The sequence below is a fragment of the Chenopodium album genome, chromosome 2 (assembly GCF_948465745.1).
Source record: "Chenopodium album chromosome 2, dcCheAlbu1.1, whole genome shotgun sequence".
NCBI classification, from domain to species: domain Eukaryota; kingdom Viridiplantae; phylum Streptophyta; class Magnoliopsida; order Caryophyllales; family Amaranthaceae; genus Chenopodium; species Chenopodium album.
In genome coordinates, this window is record NC_137835.1 from 12,346,054 (window position 1) to 12,364,828 (window position 18,775).

Genomic DNA, 18,775 nt, shown 5'->3' on the forward strand with positions numbered 1-18,775 from the left:
GGCTACTCGTGAGCAGTGGTGGATCCAAGATTTCTGACTAGGGGTAGCACGACGCAAGTACGAATTAGATAACATAATTAATAAACTATTGAGATTGACGCAGATAAATTGGGTTAAACCAGTTACCTTTTAAATAATGCGTTGTCTTGATACCACCATATATATATAAGAATTGCCGCAGCTTCTCATTCATCAAATAAAGATTAGTTTATATACATAGTACCAAAGACTTCTAAGTTAAGCTTAAGCTAAACTATGAAAGATATACACTAAATATATACTAAGATGATAACAAAAGGTTATTTACATAATCTATATATATCTCTATATATTATTAAGTGCATGCCTAATTTTAAACATTTTTATTGGCATATATGCTAATTATACTAAATTATTCAAGACGGTGGGAGTAATAATTAAAAATTTTAAACATTTATTCACATTTACATTTTTTATTTTTTAATTTTTACTAATAATTTATATCTAGTTTTCAATGTACTACAATCAAATTAAAAAGTACTCCTTTCCATGAATTATAATACTCGGTATTATCTATCGGTCAAGCAAAAGAAAAGGCATATCAGGAGGTTTATGAAAAGCTTGATTCCAAGGAGGGAGAAAGGATCATTTATAAGATGGCAAAGAGAAGACAAGAGGCAAGGAAGGATATTGGCATGGTGAAGTGTGTCAAAGATAAGAACCAAATGGTCCTAGTGCAAGAGGAGGGCATCAAGGACAGGTGGAAGGGGTACTTCGATGAATTATTTAATGGAAGTAATGGAGTTGTGATAGGAGATACCTCTATGAGTGATGAAGAAATCAACATGGAGTATGTGCGAAGGATTAGGAGAGTAGAGGTGGAGATTGCACTGAGGAAGATGAAACCTAAGAAGGCGGTTGGCCCTGATGGGGTACCGATAGAGGTGTGGAGGTGTTTGGGTAAGATTGGTATTGATTGGTTAACAAACCTTTTCAACAAGATATGGACGGCTACAAGGATCCCACAAGATTGGAGGAAGAGCACCTTGGTCCCGGTTTATAAAAACAAAGGAGACGCTCAAGATTGTTCTAACTATCGAGGAATTAAGCTTATGAGCCATACTATGAAGTTGTGGGAAAGGGTGATTGAACAAAGGTTGAGGGCATGCACAAGCATTTCAGATAACCAATTTGGTTTTATGCCTGGGAGATCTACTATGGAGGCAATCCATTTGATAAGACAAATGATGGAGTTTTATAGGGTAAAGAAGAAAGATCTTCATATGGTCTTTATTGATTTAGAGAAGGCATATGACAAGGTGCCAAGAGAGATACTTTGGTGGGCAATGTTGAAGAAAGGTATCCCACGAAGGTATGTAGACCTAGTTAAGGATATGTATCGGGATGTGTCAACAAATGTGAGGACATGCGGAGGGTTGACAAAAGATTTCCCTATTACAATCGGATTGCATCAAGGGTCTGCATTAAGCCCTTTTCTTTTTGCAACGGTTCTAGATGAATTAACTAGACCAATTCAAGATGAGGTTCCATGGTGTATGCTGTTCGCAGATGATATCGTTTTGGTGGATGAGACTAAGGATGGGGTTAATGTCAAGTTGGAGCAATGGAGGCAAAGGTTGGAATCTAGAGGGTTTAAGCTAAGTCGGAGTAAGACTGAATATTTGGTATGTCGTTTTGGCACTCAGAGGGGGACAAGCAATGAAGTGGTGAGTTTGGATGGAAAGGATTTGACCATGAGTGAATGTTTTAAGTACCTAGGGTCGATCATCCAGAAGAATGGTGACATTGATCAAGACGTGACCCACAGGATTAAGTCAGGGTGGCTTAAATGGAGAGCGGCCACGGGAGTGTTATGCGACCGCAGCATTCCCTTAAAGTTGAAGGGAAAATTCTACAGGACTGCCATAAGACCAGTGTTGCTCTATGGTACAGAATGTTGGGCTTCTAAGAAAGAGCATATTAAAAAGATGGAGGTTACGGAAATGCGCATGTTAAGGTGGATGTGTGGAAACACTTTAAGAGATAGAATCAGAAATGAGGTTATTCGCAAGAAAGTAGGTGTGGCGGGCATTGTAGATAAATTAAGGGAAAATCGTCTGCGTTGGTTTGGACATGTAAGACGGAGACCCGAGGGTGCACCGGTGCGAAGAGTGGAAGAGTGGGACCATGGAGGGATTAAACGAGGAAGAGGGAGACCAAAGATGACTTGGTTGGAAGGAGTGAGGAAGGATATGAAGTGCATGGATTTACGTGAGGATGAAGTTTTGGATCGTAAGGGATGGAGGAGAAAGATTTATGTTGATGACTACACGGAATAATCAAATTTGGTTCATGTTAGCCGACCCCACTTTTGGGATTAAGGCTTTGATTGATTGATTGATTGATTGATTGGTATTATCTATCGGTCAAAGTTTTATATGATAAGCATTGGATATAAGGAAAATAAATTATCACATGCTATTTTTTTAATTTACATTTCAATGTAAATTTTCATAAATATTGCTACTAAAATAATTTTAAATAAATTAGTTGTCAAATACGAGCATTGGAAAACAAGCTATGCATGAAATGGGAAGAATTTCTATGAATGGAGGAACGAAGTATTCTAGATTAGAATGCTAGTTTTCTTTTTTAAAAGTCAAAAAATGAAGACTATGTGTAGGCGTCGTTCGAAGTGCGCCTACGTTAAAAGCATGTTGTGAATATGCTTGGCACTTATAGGAAGTGGGAATTGACATAATATGATTAGGGACAAGGAAAGTAGGGAGCCGCCAACAAGTTTTTAAGGAACTTGTAAATTGTTCACGGATCATAAAAGGCAACCACGAATAAAGGGACAACGATAGGCAACAACGATTGACCCATGAAGGTTACACCCTATTCATAATCCATGAGATTACTGACTCCATATGGTTCGGAACCATGAAAGGAGGATCGGGGATGATGGTACGAAGTGAGTCATGGAGTCACATTCGCCCGTATTGGCCTCTACTCGATTCTTATAGTGAAAAGTGATTCCTGCGATCTCAAAGGCATGCAAACAAAGATTCAATTTGCTCCAAATTATTATTAGGCTAAATTGGTTGAATATTAATGCAACATATAATTCTAAAATATTGTGATCACTTGAATTAACAATAAGATTAAAAAGGAACCTAAACCGGTTGTCCAAATTATCTTATTAGATGTGATTTTCAATTACATATTCCCTTTAAACATGCAATATGGTGATCATAATAATAATAGAATAAACATTAATATTGGAAGCAATTTAACAATAATAGCGTTAGTCAAATCGAATAATAAATTAACCTAATCATGATACTAGCAATATAAAAATAAAATAAGTAATTAAGTTAATTAATTACTCACATTCCGCGCGTTCTTTTAAATTGCTACATCATGAATAAATTGATAGTAACTTCAATAAAAAAAAATATAGATCAAATTAAATAAATGTAGATTTGATTTGGTCCAAACCCTCAGTTATTTATACATTTCACGCCTTAGTTTAAGGACGGAACCTCGAGTTTAGTATAGACTCCTTGAAGTTCTTAAGGGAAGAATGGTGTAATTAGGAATATAGGTTTAAGTCTTATATTATGATAGAGAAGAGAATATTTTTGGTGTAAAAGAGAGGAAGAGAGAATGATTTGATGCTACGAACTGCAGAAAGGAAGGGGGTATTTATAGGGAAAATGAGCAGAGGGAACACATGGAACCCTAAAAAGATAAAAACCCTAAAAAATAATGTCGCGACACGATAGAAAATTGTCGCGACACGACAGAAAATTCCATGACACGGGGGAATATTGTGTGACGCGGGAAATAATTAGGCTACGGGAGATAAAACGCATGAAGGGTTTACGCGGAAAGGACACAGAGCTGCCCCGTGTCACGGTATGTGTATCGTGACGCGGCAAAGTCCATTGTGGCACGGTACAGTATACTGTGTCACGGTGAAAAAATCACGTGGGGAATGACGCGGAAAAGCACCGTGTCACGGTATGTGTACCGCGACACGGTACAGACTGCCGTGACATGGTACCAAACCCTGTGTCACGTCACTATCCCCCGCGACGCGGTAGTTTTGTTACTTGCACGACGATTCCAGTTTTTTACGCGTTTTTAAAATTGCGATAACTTTTGATCTGTAACTCTGAATAAGGCATATAATATATCATTGGAAAGCTTATCAAGTCTACTTTTTAATTCAATTAAAATCAGGTCAAAATCATTTTTATATTTTAATATATGGCCGTTTTAGTATAAGGGTGTCGGTTTTGGGCCGAGTTTAGTGTTTGGCTCATATATTCTTCGTTTTAAATCGGAATTGGGCTTATGATATATTGTTGGAAATCTTATTTCAAGGCCTATACAACCAAATAATAATTAGATCAAAATTATTAAGCCAAAAAATCAGTTTCTCTCGGTTTTGCGATGTGGACACGAAAAGTGGAAAACAAGTTATGGTTTAGGGAAATGAGCTAGGAAATTGATTGGTTTATGAAATGTATTGAATGGAAATATGGATTTAAGCACTCCAAGGTTAAATACTCAACCCAACCAATAATGGCGGTGAAAGGTTGTTCATCATCGGGTTTGGTTTTGGGGAGACATTTTTAGGTGTCTACACTATGTAAAATGCTTTCTAATAAAAAAAGTAAAAGAAAAAAAAAAAACTAAATCAAATTAAAGTTGTTGCCTAGAGGGCTAGAGGTATCGAACCCCTGACCTGCCACACATCAAAAAGCTTATATCACACTTCAACTGTTCCCTAAACACTAGAGCAGCGCGGAGTATATTGTAATTATATACATGATAAACATTTTATACATAAACAATGATGTATCAGTTTTTTTTTTTTTTTTTTTTTTTTTTTTTTTTTTTGTTTTTGTTTCTTTTTTGAGGGGTAGCACGTGCTACCCCTTGCTCCAACGTAGGTTCGCCAATTCTTGTGAGCTTATCGCAATGACGGATCCAGGGGCGGGCCTACCAGGCCACGACCCGTCCTATGCTGGATAAATTCAGTATATATAAATATTCTTGTTAGATATTACATTGAATATACTCCCTCCGTTTTTAAATACTTGCTCTATTTCTCAATGCACGGAGTTTTAGGAGAAAGTAATAAAATATGGAGGTAGTGGGGTTGGTGGAAAATAAAAAATTGTAGAAATCAAAAGTAGTGGAGAGAATTAGAGGAGAGAGAATGTATGTTGGGTCCACTATGTGAGAGAAATTAATTAAATATTGTAAAATCTTTCCAAATAAGGAAATGGAGCAAGTATTTAAAAACGGCCGCAAAAGGAAAGTGGAGCAAGTATTTAAAAACGGAGGGAGTACTTGGTTGAGTTAGTTTTCTAGCCTTTTATTGTCTATTTTGGTATTGTAGGTTTTAATTTTTCTCTCTTTTATGCAATATATTAGTGACACATATACGTGGTGGGCCTTATAAGTAGATTTTTGGCTGGAATCGGTTAAGTGGTGGTAAAATCCAACTTTTGAAATTTTTATGGTTGTAAAATAAAACTTTTAAAAGTGAAAGTAGTAAAAACCACTTGCGAGTTTTTTTTTTGGTAAAATCAAAATTTCCATAAATTAATGTTTTAGAAAACTACGGGTAATCTAGTTGCCATAAATTAATGTGTGGTAGGAAAATTTCTCTTGTAGTAATTGTTAATAGGACGGAAAATATTGTAGCTTACCTTGTAGCTAGGTCTTGTTCCCCCAAGGTGACGGAGCTTGTAACCTTTGAACCATTCTCACATGGTTTTTTAACCCTTGCAAATTTGGATGCTCATTAACAAAATAGTCCCTACTCGCTCTTTAAAAAAAATAAAAAGAAGAAGAAGAAGTACCAACTCGTGATCTGATATCGTCCAGGCCATGCGCTAGTTAGTGTATTAAAGATTGTGTGCGATTTCCTCAAGTTGAAAAGCACTTTCTAACATTTCCTCGTCTCTTTGTTAAAAGTTCCTTTTTCTCCTTCATTTTAATTTATACTATTGTAGACACCTAAAAATGTCTCCCCAAAACCAAACCCGATGATGAACAACCTTTCACCGCCATTATTGGTCGGGTTGAGTATTTAATTTTTGGAGTGCTTAAATCCATATTTCCATTTCATAAACCAACCCAACTCCTAGCCCATTTCCCCAAACCATAACTAATTTTCCTCTTTTCGTGCCTTTAAACCCAAAATAATTCATTTCGTGTCCTTTAAAATCATTTATTTCGTGTCCTTTTTATAAACACGTTTAATCCAGTTTATTTTGGTCCATAATCTGGGTCCAATGATTGAATAGTTGGATGGGGTTTTAAAAGAGCTTTCCAACGATATATTATAAGTCCAAATCCGAGTTATAACGAATAAGTTATGGCCAAAATATTAAACCGAGCCCAAACCGAACCTAAGCCCACCTTACCTACGACCCAATGATCATGTGGAGGGTCCAAATTATTTAATCCCATTCCTAAAACAATTAAGATTAATTGGAAGCTTCTATAAGTTTCTAAAATATCTTAATTATCCTTTTTGAAAAGATAAGATTAAAGAGTTTGAAATTGAATAAAAACTCCTTTTTTCTTAAAGTCCTAATTCTATCCGAATTGAAAGACGTTAAAAGATAGATATATATTATTTTCGTGCATCATAGTTTTTATCCAAATTTTATATGGTTGGATATCCCTTGAAATTATATTTCCAATGATATATTATAATGTCAATTTCGAGCTATAACGAAAAAGATATGAATTAAATAAAAAACTCTATCAAAAACTGACACTGTCTCACTATTTTCGTCCATATCTTTTATTCTGTAAAACATTTTAATCTGATTATAATTGGGTTAGAAAGTAGACTTCAAGAGATTTCCAACCATATCTTATTTATCTTATTCCGATTTCCGGATCAAAAGATATGATAAAAACAAAAACCGCAAAAACTGCTGTCTATCGCAAGAGTTTTAATCCGATTCGAACTCGATCTTTTCTTGATTCTTCGACCCTATTTTTTCCCTATAAATAGAGGTCATATCTCCCCTTTTTTCCAATGATCAACAAGCTTCATGATCAAATCATTCTCTTTCTCTCTTTTATACCAAAAATTATTCTATTCTCTCTCCTATATTCTAAGCCTTAAACCTATATTCCTAATTGCATCATTCTTCCCTTAAGCACTCCAAGGAGTTCATACTTAACCCAAAGTTCTATACTTAAACCAAGGCGTGAAAGGTATAATTAACTGAGGGTTTGGACCAAATCAACTCTACTTTTTATTTAATTTAATTTCCATTTGATTTTTTTTTTTTTTTTTGAAGTTACTAACAGTTTATTTATGATGTAGCAATTTAAAGGAACGCGCGGAATGTGAGTAATTAATTAATTAATTTAATTACTCATATTTTATTTTAATATTTCTAGCATCATGATTAGGTTATTTTATATTTGATTTGACTAACATTATTACTGTTGAATTGCTTCCAATATTAATGTTTATTCTTTTATATTTATTGATCACCACATTATTGCATGTTTAAAGAGAATATGTAATTGAAAATCACGCCTAATAAGATAATTTGGACAACCGGTTTAGGTTCCTTTTAATCTTGTTAATTAATTCAAGTGATCACAAATATTTTAGAATTATATGTTGCATTAATATTCAACCAATTTAGCTTAATAATACTTTGGAGCAAATTGAATCTTTGTTTGTATGCCTTTGAGATCGCATGAATCACTTTTCATTATAAGAATCGAGTAGAGGCCAATACGGGCGAATGTGACTCCATGACTCACTTCGTACCATCATCCCCGATCCTCCTTTCGTGGTTCCGAACCATATGGAGTTAGTAATCTCATGGATTATGAATGGGGTGTAACCTTCACGGGTCAATCGTTGTTTCCTTCGTTGTCCCTTATTCGTGGTTTACTACAAGAAAAATCACTTTTTGTAGCGGTTATTTTGTAGCGATTGTACATTCGCTACAATATGCAAGTATGTTTGTGAAATAATTAAGGATGTCGTATCATTTTTACATTCGCCATGGTTTTCCCATATAAAATCGATACGGAAAACATAATAATACATATCAACACTATTTTAACACATTTATATAATTTTGAGAAATCGTATCATTTACAATCGCCACTAAATCATAAAAATTGATATGAAAAGCTTTTTCAACAATAGATATATAAATATTGTTTGACAAAGAATACATAAAATATGTCATAGCTTATTGGTGAAACATTTAATATAAGAGTTTGAGGTTGCATGTTTGAATCTTGTAAAGATCATACGCATGTTTTTTTTTTTTTTTTTTTTTTTTTTGAAGAAAATGAGTTAATCATTTATAGCGATTGTAATCGCTACAATAATCACCACGATTGGACGTAGTTTTTCATATCGATTATTGAGGCCAACCCCAGCGATATTGAAAACCACTGCTAAAGGCTAAGGCAACGGGGGATATTGTATCGAATGTCCATTCGTTGGGAAAGCTTTTTGTTGCAATTACAATCGATACTAAAGGTTAAAATAATCACTACGAAAATGTTATTTTCTTGTAGTGGTTGCCTTTTATGATCCGTGAACGGTTTACAAGTTCCTTAAAAACTTATTGGCGGCTCCCTACTTTATTTGTCCCTAATCGTTGTCCCTAATCGTAATGTCAATTCCCACTTCCTATGAGTGCCAAGCATATTCACACATGCTTTTAACGTAGGCGCACTTCGAGCGACGCCTACAATTTGGCGACTCCACTGGGGAGGATTCTTGGTTATTTATCGATTTGAGTGATCGGTATTTAATTAAGATGAGTGGATGAGACTTGAAAGATTCTTGAATTGTATTCCTGCGATTTAATTGGCATTGTCACATATGCATATGATTTTTTTTAGGTTACCTATTTTGCCACAATAGTACGTGTTCTACGTATGTGGCTAGCCCGGGGGATTTATGCTCTATCAACCCGAAAACGCTCATGGCAATAAGGGTTCATCCGAGTTTTTAAATCCACCCAAACCATGGAGTCGAGTTCGATTTCATCACGAACTCGCGGAGCCGCCCGTTGGAATACACCCTCAAGGGAGGCTGCCTTGATAACGCGTCCAAACTCTTAACCATGGTACCCTTTGACACCCAAAAGCTTGACCATAGTGGAACATAGATCTTGACTCTAGGTTGCGAACTTCATTGCATCATTCGTGACAATGTGCTTATACGTGCATTTTTTTTATTGATTTTTTTTAATTTTTTTTTATTAAACCCTTTTTTTATTATTTTTTTCTAGAGTCGAGTCATATTTTTTTTTATATTTTTGAGTCACCCGGATTTTAATTCCCGTATACTGCACAAGAGTCAACTTGTTTTGGTCATAGCCGGAGTTCTAGAAAGAGTTACGTGTCGTACCACCTATGAATCTGTAGCCCCGAGTTTTATCTCTGATTTAGAGTTAGTTTCATCCAAATCAGAGTCACAGATCAAAAGTTATAACTGATATACTACAGCCTGTCCAGTTTAGGTGTCTTTTTAGCGTCAACTTTTTTTTTATTATTTATTTTTTTATATCTTTTTGTGTCAAGCTAGTCTTAGCCAAGTCCTTTAATCCTTGTCAACTCGTATAACATAGGATTATAGATTTTTATTTTTTATTTTATTTTTTTTTATACCCATGAGTCTTAACTCTTCTAGAATTCTAGTCCTCTTCCTAGTTTCTTGTGATCGATTTTTGTGCTAACATTAACATGTGTTCTTTGTCTTTGATTATGGTTGATCTTATTTATGACTAACGATTGCCAATGGACCGTTTTTACCTAGTAAATAGCATAAACGTTAAAATTGGACAAAATTAATCAAGTTAGTTTGTCTTTTAGTCTTCCGTGCTATTTGGTCATTGGGTCCTTTGTTTTTTCACAACGTCCTCATGTCTAGCCATGCGATCATACCACGAGTCTTAATAAACTCATCTAATCACACATGTTGAGTCATTGCACACACTTTGTCTTCGAGTAATGCACTATATTGTTTATGATCGTATACTAGGACCATGCATGCGTCGTTTTCCGTCGTAATAGGAATGGATGGAGTATTCCCCATTGGTTTTCAAAATTCTTTCATACACTCTTCCTTTCCAATCCGAGTATTGAGTCAATGCATTATGTGAGCGCATTTTGTTCCATAGTACTCGAGTGCAAGAATCATTAGGCAAGAGTTGGAAGAATAAGGGGAACATCATTCCTTCCTTCTTTTCTTCCAATCAAAACATCAACAACAAGAAACTTTTTTCCTCACCAGGCGGCAAGAAGTTACTCATAAACAACCATGAAGACAAAGCACGATGCAAGCTTCTCACCAAGATTTCATGTTTTCTTCTTCTTTTGTTTCAAACCCTTCCCCCTAAAAAGTCTAGCATAGGTTCTCCTTATCCATGTGTCTATGTGTCACATTTCTTACCTTCTTCATAAATGAGCATCTCTTTCTTACATTCAATCATGTGATTAGAAAAAAAAAAAAAAAATGGCGAACTAAACACAAGGTACACCAATGACTTGAGGCACCTTTGCAACCCATTCATTCCCCATTAACCATTTAATCACATATCCATTTCTTCGTCAACCAATTTGAGCCTCGTCTAACGTTTGGCCTTCATTTTTTCAACCCACATTCACTCAACCCTGGAATTGGAAGATGTGAAATTTGTGTAACATTCAAAAAGAAATTAAAAAAAAGCAGTATAACAACAATAAAACAATGTCTAAAGGCAAGTGTTCCAATGTCTTTGATATGAACATGTCTCAAATTGCGTCTCTCATCGAGTGCTTGGTACCGTGCCTGAGAAACATGAATGCTAAGTGAGTGATGGACTGCATGATCTGAGATTTCCCACATTGATTCAAAACAAAAAACAAAAAACAAAAAAAAAAAAAAAAAAAAAAAAAAAAAAAAAAAAAAAAAAAAAAAAAAAAAAAACTTGCAAAGTCTAATACACAATTGCATATCTTGGGGGCTTCTCTCGGGTCTTGAACCTTTTACCCCTTTCTTCCTTAAACCTTCAGCTTAACCACATTACAACCCTTGAAAGACCTCTTTGAGGTATACACACACTTGTGCAAAGTTCGGTTAGAGCTACGTTCGGCCTGATTCCTAACGGATACGTAGGCAACCTCACATCGAGGTGCGACCACATTTATATTCATATCCATGCATGATCGAGTCAAAAGAATATCCAATGCTTACCTCTACCCATTTAGAGCTAGACTTGGGGGCTTGAACCCACATCATTTAGCCTACCCAACCTAAAGACTCACCATTTTGACTCTTCTCACATCTCTTTCCATCGCCATAACCCTTGCAGCCAGCCTTAGTATCACATTCACACACTTCACTCACACATCCATATCCATATCATCCTTCTCTTTAGGAACCCTTTATCATGAAATCTTGTTTCCCTACTGTGCATATTTCATCATATTTAAAGACAACATTCATTAGAAGAAACATTGTATACTTGCTTAGCTTCCTGACCTGAGCAAAATTCATTGTTTCATGCATCGCATATCGTGCTTAGATCCTTGACCTAAGAAACATTCATTATGCAATACTCATCAATCACTTCATCTATATACGTGCTTAGCTTCTAGACCTAAGTGACGTTCAAGATCGTTTCTTTACACCATATATGATGCTTAGCTCCATGACCTAAGTTCATTCATCTATCGTGTCACATGATGTAATTGTCCTTAGCCTCCTGGCCTAAGAACATGCATCATGCATACATTATTTTCAGGACAAGAAGTTCAATCCATACGATTCATTTCGTCTTGCTCAAGGAGGAAGTTCAAAACTTCTTTCCTTTTTCATTATTTTATTTTGGGGAAGTATAAAAAAAAACTTTTTCAAAATTTTTATCGAGGGAAGTTCGAATATAAAAGTTCAGTTTTCACATCTTTCTTTTTCGGGAGAAAGTCAGTACCCTCCACTCATGACAAAAATTGATGGAAAATTTTTGCTTTTGCATCTTCGTTTGCTTGTGTCTGCACACACACATATACACACACACACTCACAAGTCATACACATGTCATGTCACATCAAGTTAAACTTGGTCAAGTCAGGGGTCAAGTCAATCACAATATATACGAGTCCATTGGCAAATTTATTTTTGCAGGTCTCATCTACAGCCCACGTTCGGGGACAAGCGGACCATTTACAACCAGCCCACGTCCGGGGACAAGCGGACCATCTACAGCCCACGTCCGGGGATAAGAGGACCATTTACAGCCCACGTCCGGGGACAAGCGGACCATTTACAACCAGCCCACGTCCGGGGACAAGCGGACCATCTACAGCCCACGTCCGGGGACAAGCGGACCATCTACAGCCCACGTCCGGGGACAAGCGGACCATTTACAGCCCACGTCCGGGGACAAGCGGACCATCTACAGCCCACGTTTGGGGACAAGCGAACCATCTACAGCCCACGTCCGGGGACAAGCGGACCACCATCATTTTACAGCGCAAGGTTCTCGATACACAGAGACTTGCAATCTCATCATCTGTCGACTTTCCTCAAGCATGGAAAGTATTATCTGGTGGATTTCTTTAAGCATAGAAATCCGCCAAATTCCTTTGTCGGCTTTCCTCAAGCATGGAAAGCATTATCGGTGGATTTCTTCAAGCATAGAAAAACGCCAAAATCATATGTCAACTTTCCTCAAGCATGGAAACTATCATTTGGTAGGTTTCTTCAGGCTTAGAAAGCTACCAAACTCATCTTTCGGCTTTCCTCAAGCATGGAAAGCGTTTCAACAAACGTCATCCGGTGGATTCCTTCAAGCATAGGAAGCTGCCAAACTCATTTGTCACCGATACACTCGGCCAGATACGTATTCTATCCTTTTACTCTTTTATCTGTGGAATTAACATTTTTCTGCAGGTATCGGCGTATACAGAGTGATTTAGGATCGCAGAACGTCTTAAATCATTCTCCGTCCCTACCGACTACTTTGACTATTGTTTTCGAAACTGACGTTTCTACAAACTCAGTCAAAGTGGGGGCTTCTGTAGACACCTAAAAATGTCTTCCCAAAACCAAACCCGATGATGAACAACCTTTCACCACCATTATTGGTCAGGTTGAGTATTTAATTTTTGGAGTGCTTAAATCCATATTTCCATTTCATAAACCAACCCAAATCCTAGCCCATTTCCCCAAACCATAACTAATTTTCCTCTTTTCGTGCCTTTAAACCCAAAATAATTCATTTCGTGTCCTTTAAAATCATTTATTTCGTGTCCTTTTATAAAAACGTTTAATCCAGTTTATTTTGGTCCATAATCTGGGTCCAATGATTGAATAGTTGGATGGGGCTTTAAAAGAGCTTTCCAACGATATATTATAAGCCCAAATCCGAGTTATAACGAATAAGTTATGGCCAAAATATTAATCCGAGCCCAAATCGAACCTAAGCCCACCTTACCTACGACCCAATGATCATGTGGAGGGTCCAAATTATTTAATCATATTCCTAAACCAATTAAGATTAATTGGAAGCTTCTATAAGTTTCTAAAATATCTTAATTATCCTTTTTGAAAAGATAAGATTAAAGAGTTTGAAATTGAATAAAAACTCCTTTTTTTTAAAGTCCTAATTCTATCCGAATTGAAAGACGTTGAAAGATAGACAGATATTATTTTCGTGCATAATAGTTTTTATCCAAATTTTATATGGTTGGATATCCCATGAAATTATATTTCCAATGATATATTATAATGTCAATTTCGAGCTATAACGAAAAAGATATGAATTAAATAAAAAACTCTATCCAAAACTGACACCGTCTCACTATTTAGTCCATATCTTTTATTCTACAAAATATTTTAATCTGATTCTAATTGGGTTAGAAAGTAGACTTCAATAGATTTCCAACCATATCTTATTTATCTTATTCCGATTTCTGGATCAAAAGATATGATAAAAACAAAAACCGCAAAAACTGTTGTCTATCGCAAGAGTTTTAATCCGATTCGAACTCGATCTTTTCTTGATTCTTAGACCCTCTTTTTTCCCTATAAATAGAGGTCATATCTCCCCTTTTTTCCAATGATCAACAAGCTTCATGATCAAATCATTCTCTTCCTCTCTTTTACACCAAAAATTATTCTATTATCTCTCCTATATTCTAAGCCTTAAACCTATATTCCTAATTGCATCATTCTTCCCTTAAGCACTCCAAGGAGTTCATACTTAACCCAAAGTTCTATACTTAAACCAAGGCGTGAAAGGTATAATTAACTGAGGGTTTGGATCAAATCAACTCTACTTTTTATTTAATTTAATTTCCATTTGATTTATTTTTTTTGAAGTTACTAACAGTTTATTCATGATGTAGCAATTTAAAGGAACGCGCGGAATGTGAGTAATTAATTAATTAATTTAATTACTCTTATTTTATTTTAATATTTCTAGCATCATGATTAGGTTATTTTATATTTGATTTGACTAACATTATTACTGTTGAATTGCTTCCAATATTAATGTTTATTCTTTTATATTTATTGATCACCACATTATTGCATGTTTAAAGGGAATATGTAATTGAAAATCATGCCTAATAAGATAATTTGGACAACCGGTTTAGGTTCCTTTTAATCTTGTTAATTAATTCAAGTGATCACAAATATTTTAGAATTATATGTTGCATTAATATTCAACCAATTTAGCTTAATAATACTTTGGAGCAAATTGAATCTTTGTTTGTATGCCTTTGAGATCGCAGGAATCACTTTTCCTTATAAGAATCGAGTAGAGGCCAATACGGGCAAATGTGACTCCATGATTCACTTCGTACCATCATCCCCGATCCTCCTTTCGTGGTTCCGAACCATATGGAGTTAGTAATCTCATGGATTATGAATGGGGTGTAACCTTCACGGGTCAATTGTTGTTGCCTTCGTTGTCCCTTATTCGTGGTTGCCTTTTATGATCCGTGAACGGTTTACAAGTTCCTTAAAAACTTGTTGGCGGCTCCCTACTTTATTTGTCCCTAATCGTTGTCCCTAATCGTAATGTCAATTCCCACTTCCTATGAGTGCCAAGCATATTCACACATGCTTTAACGTAGGCGCACTTCGAACGACGCCTACAACTATCATTTCATTTTATATATGCTTTTTTTCTCTCTCCCTCTCTTCTATTATTGGTTTTCTCTCACCTTCATTATTAATATTCATTTTTTTCTCCTTTTCAATATTGCTTTCCCACTATTTTTTTCCTAGTATCAATTGTTGATACTCCTTTTTTTCTTTCTCTTTTTTCTCTACCTTGAAAACTCCCAAAGGTCGAATTTGACCACAAAAATTGCAAATAAAAAGTTTCATGATTAAATATTACATCAAAATAAGAGATTGAACAAGGTCGAAACCTAAAAAATCGGTGGTTATATGCTCGAAAACAACTCGAAATTCTACTATTGGGGGTTTTAAAAAAACTCAAAAATTCATGGGAAAAATATGAAGAGGAGTGAGAGATAAGATGTGGATGACTTAGATCAGACAGGCTTGAAATGGATGACGAGTGAGAAATGAATTGAATAGGAAGAGTGAAAGGGGGCCAGGTTTTCATGAGAAAGAAAGAAAGGTGGAGAAATGAATGAGGATGAGAAGGGTATTGTCAATACTTGTTACAGTTTTAAGGCCTTTGTTAATTTTCGACGTTTGTCAAAATCATTGGTAATTCTAAATTTATCAGTTGTTCAAACTAGTCATCGGTAATAAGCTATCAGCCAACAGGGCATTTTTCTTGTAATTATAATTATAATTCTTGTATGATTTCTATGAGTGCAAAAAAATTAAAGATATTTATAGTCAAATTAAACTAGATGGTGTTGGTGTCTTTACCAAAATAAAAATGCGCATTGTTTAGTAGTGGAGAAAGTTAAATCTATAATAGATAATCTCCAAACAAATGCTCAGATTTTTAACTAATTTGCAAATAAAGAATTAAACTCGTAAGAATTTACTCCGTAATTATTAACAGTTTTGCATTACTGAAAGTAAAATTATTTATAAAATTACACTATTATGAACAGTATAAATGATTGATGGATTAATAATAATTATTTAACTTCTTTAATTTTTAATTTTAAATATTGTCATTTATAAGAAGAAAATATACTTGTAGAATATATTACACTTAATAATCAAAGCTAATATTTTTCCTAGGAAATCATAACTAATCTTATTTGAGTGTATTGAAAAAAAAATATCAAATTTACAATCTATAATACTACACTAAAATGATATGATTCTTTTTTTTTTCCCCACTGAAACACCTTAAAATCCCGCCCATTTTCATATTGTGTGTTTTTTTTATACCTATTTTTAGGGTTATAAAAAAAATCTTTATCATCTACCTATTTTTTTGGTTAAGAGATATTTATGGGTTTTTTTTTAACATTTTTTTATTTTTTTACCTTTATTGCCTACCTATTCTTTTGGTTAAGAGATTTTTACATTTTTTTTACCTACCTATTGATTAAGAGATATTTATTTTTTTTATTTCTAATATAATGCTATAAATATTACTACGGTGTCCCTGTTCTTGGATGGGTAAGTTAAATAACGATGAGGTTACGAAGGAAAACCTGGGAAGAGCTGGAGCATGTGGCATTATAAGAGGCAAGAGTGGAGAACTACATGAGGTATTTTCTATGAATTGTGGTATTTGTTCATGCACTAAGGCGGAATTATTATATTAAATTAGAGGGTACAGAGAGATCTTTCCCTTGCTTCACTAGTAGAAAAAAAGCATTAGGCACCCCCCATATGGCACCGGTTCAGCCTAAACCGGTGCCAAAAACCGGTCTAGAATTGGGCGGCTTTTTACCAAAAGAGAAAAGGCACCGGTTCAGCCTGAACCGGTGCCAAAAATCAAAAAGGCACCGGTTTGAACCGGTGCCTTTCAAACCGGTGCCATATTCAAAACAAAAAAAACCGCGTCTTTCCTCTTTTCTTCCTCTCTTTCTCTTTCCTTCCCTTCCCTTCCCTTCATTCGTATTCATCCCTTAGCTTCTTTGTCGTGCCTCCACCTTTTCCCTCCACCACAGCCGCCACCTTCACCGGCGCTTTCAGGTGTCGAAAACCACCGCCGTGAATCTCCCTGCCCTACCCTGCCCTCCACCACCTTTCTCTGTGCGAAACAAACAACAGCTGCAGCGCGCACTGCCTCCACCTCCACCAGCGCGCACCGCCTCCACCTCCACCAGCGCGCACCGCCTCCTCCACCAGCGAGGGTCTTTTCATAAACAAACAAACAACAACAACTGCAGCGCGCACCGCCTCCACCTCCACCAGCGTGCACCGCCTCCACCTCCACCAGCGCGCACTGCCTCCTCACAGCGAGGGTCTTCCTCCACCTCCACCAGCGCGCACCGCCTCCTCACAGCGAGGGTCTTCTTCCACCTCCAACTAATTTAGGGTAAGTTCATCTTTTCAATTTAATGGGTTCATCTTATTTTATTTAGATTAAAATTGTGCTTAGATTGTATATGAAATGCAAAGAAAATTAATGGGTTCATCTTATTTTAGATTAAAATTATGCTACATTGTTGGGATTAAAATTGTATGTTTGTGCTACATTGCTGGCTGTGAAATTTGTTTATGATGCCTTGTTTTGGGGAGTTTGGTTTTTGATAATTGAATCAGTTTAAGGATTTATTACTGAATTTTGTTGCTTGGATTCGATTTCAGCTGAATTCTGGCAAAGTTCTTGCTGTTGGACCTGGCCTTCGTGACAAGACGGGGAATCATATTCATGTTGCTGTCAAAGAAGGGGATACCGTGAATACGGAGGAACTACAGTGAAGCTTGGTGAAAAAGAGTGAGTTTATTTTTCTCCATGCACTTTTCTTTTTGTTCCAGATGGTGATTTCTTAGTCAAATTATTGTGATTGAATGCTTTGACTCTTGATCCTCGATTGAATATATTAGTAATTTTGCATTACCTTGTTCCTTAGTCGAGTTTTTGTATGTTTTAATGTGTATATTAGTGACCTTGCTTCTAATTAGTTGTGATTACATTATAGATTTGTGAATAATTTAGAGAATTGTGATTAAATTAGAGAATTGTGCATAAATTAGAGAAATAGTGATATTGCCACTTAATTAGTTGTGAATAAATTAGAGAATTGTGAATACATTAGAGATTTGTGAATATATTAGAGAATTAGTGACGTTGCTAATTTTTGTTTTTTTAATATATAGATTCATATGTGAATTGAAGCAAGAGTTTAATTAGCTTGAGGACTACGTACATATTGAGCTCAAGTGGGTAGTTGCTATATTGGTATGACTACTAAACTTTACTTAGCTATATTTCTTTCTATTCATCCATTTAATAAAAGTTTATTCATGAAATTGCAACTTGTGTATTGTTTAATTGCAAATAAATACAACAATATATAGAATACTTGAATTGCATCATCATATGCCTAGATACCCGTTCAAGGCTTTCTCATTAGGAGAAAGTCTTGAATAGTCCCCGGTTGGGACTGTTCTTGAATGTGTACTCTCACTTAGGTGGTGAATGTATGTTTTCTTTTCGATTTTAAGGAACATCTCGGCTTACCATTTCCTCACTATGTTCTCTGGGTACATATGTGGGTAATTAATTATCTACATCGTGTACTTGGAGAACTAGGGGGAAATGCTGCCGGATTTTCCTTAAAATTGGAAAGTTGACATACATTCACTAGTGAGAGTAGACATTCA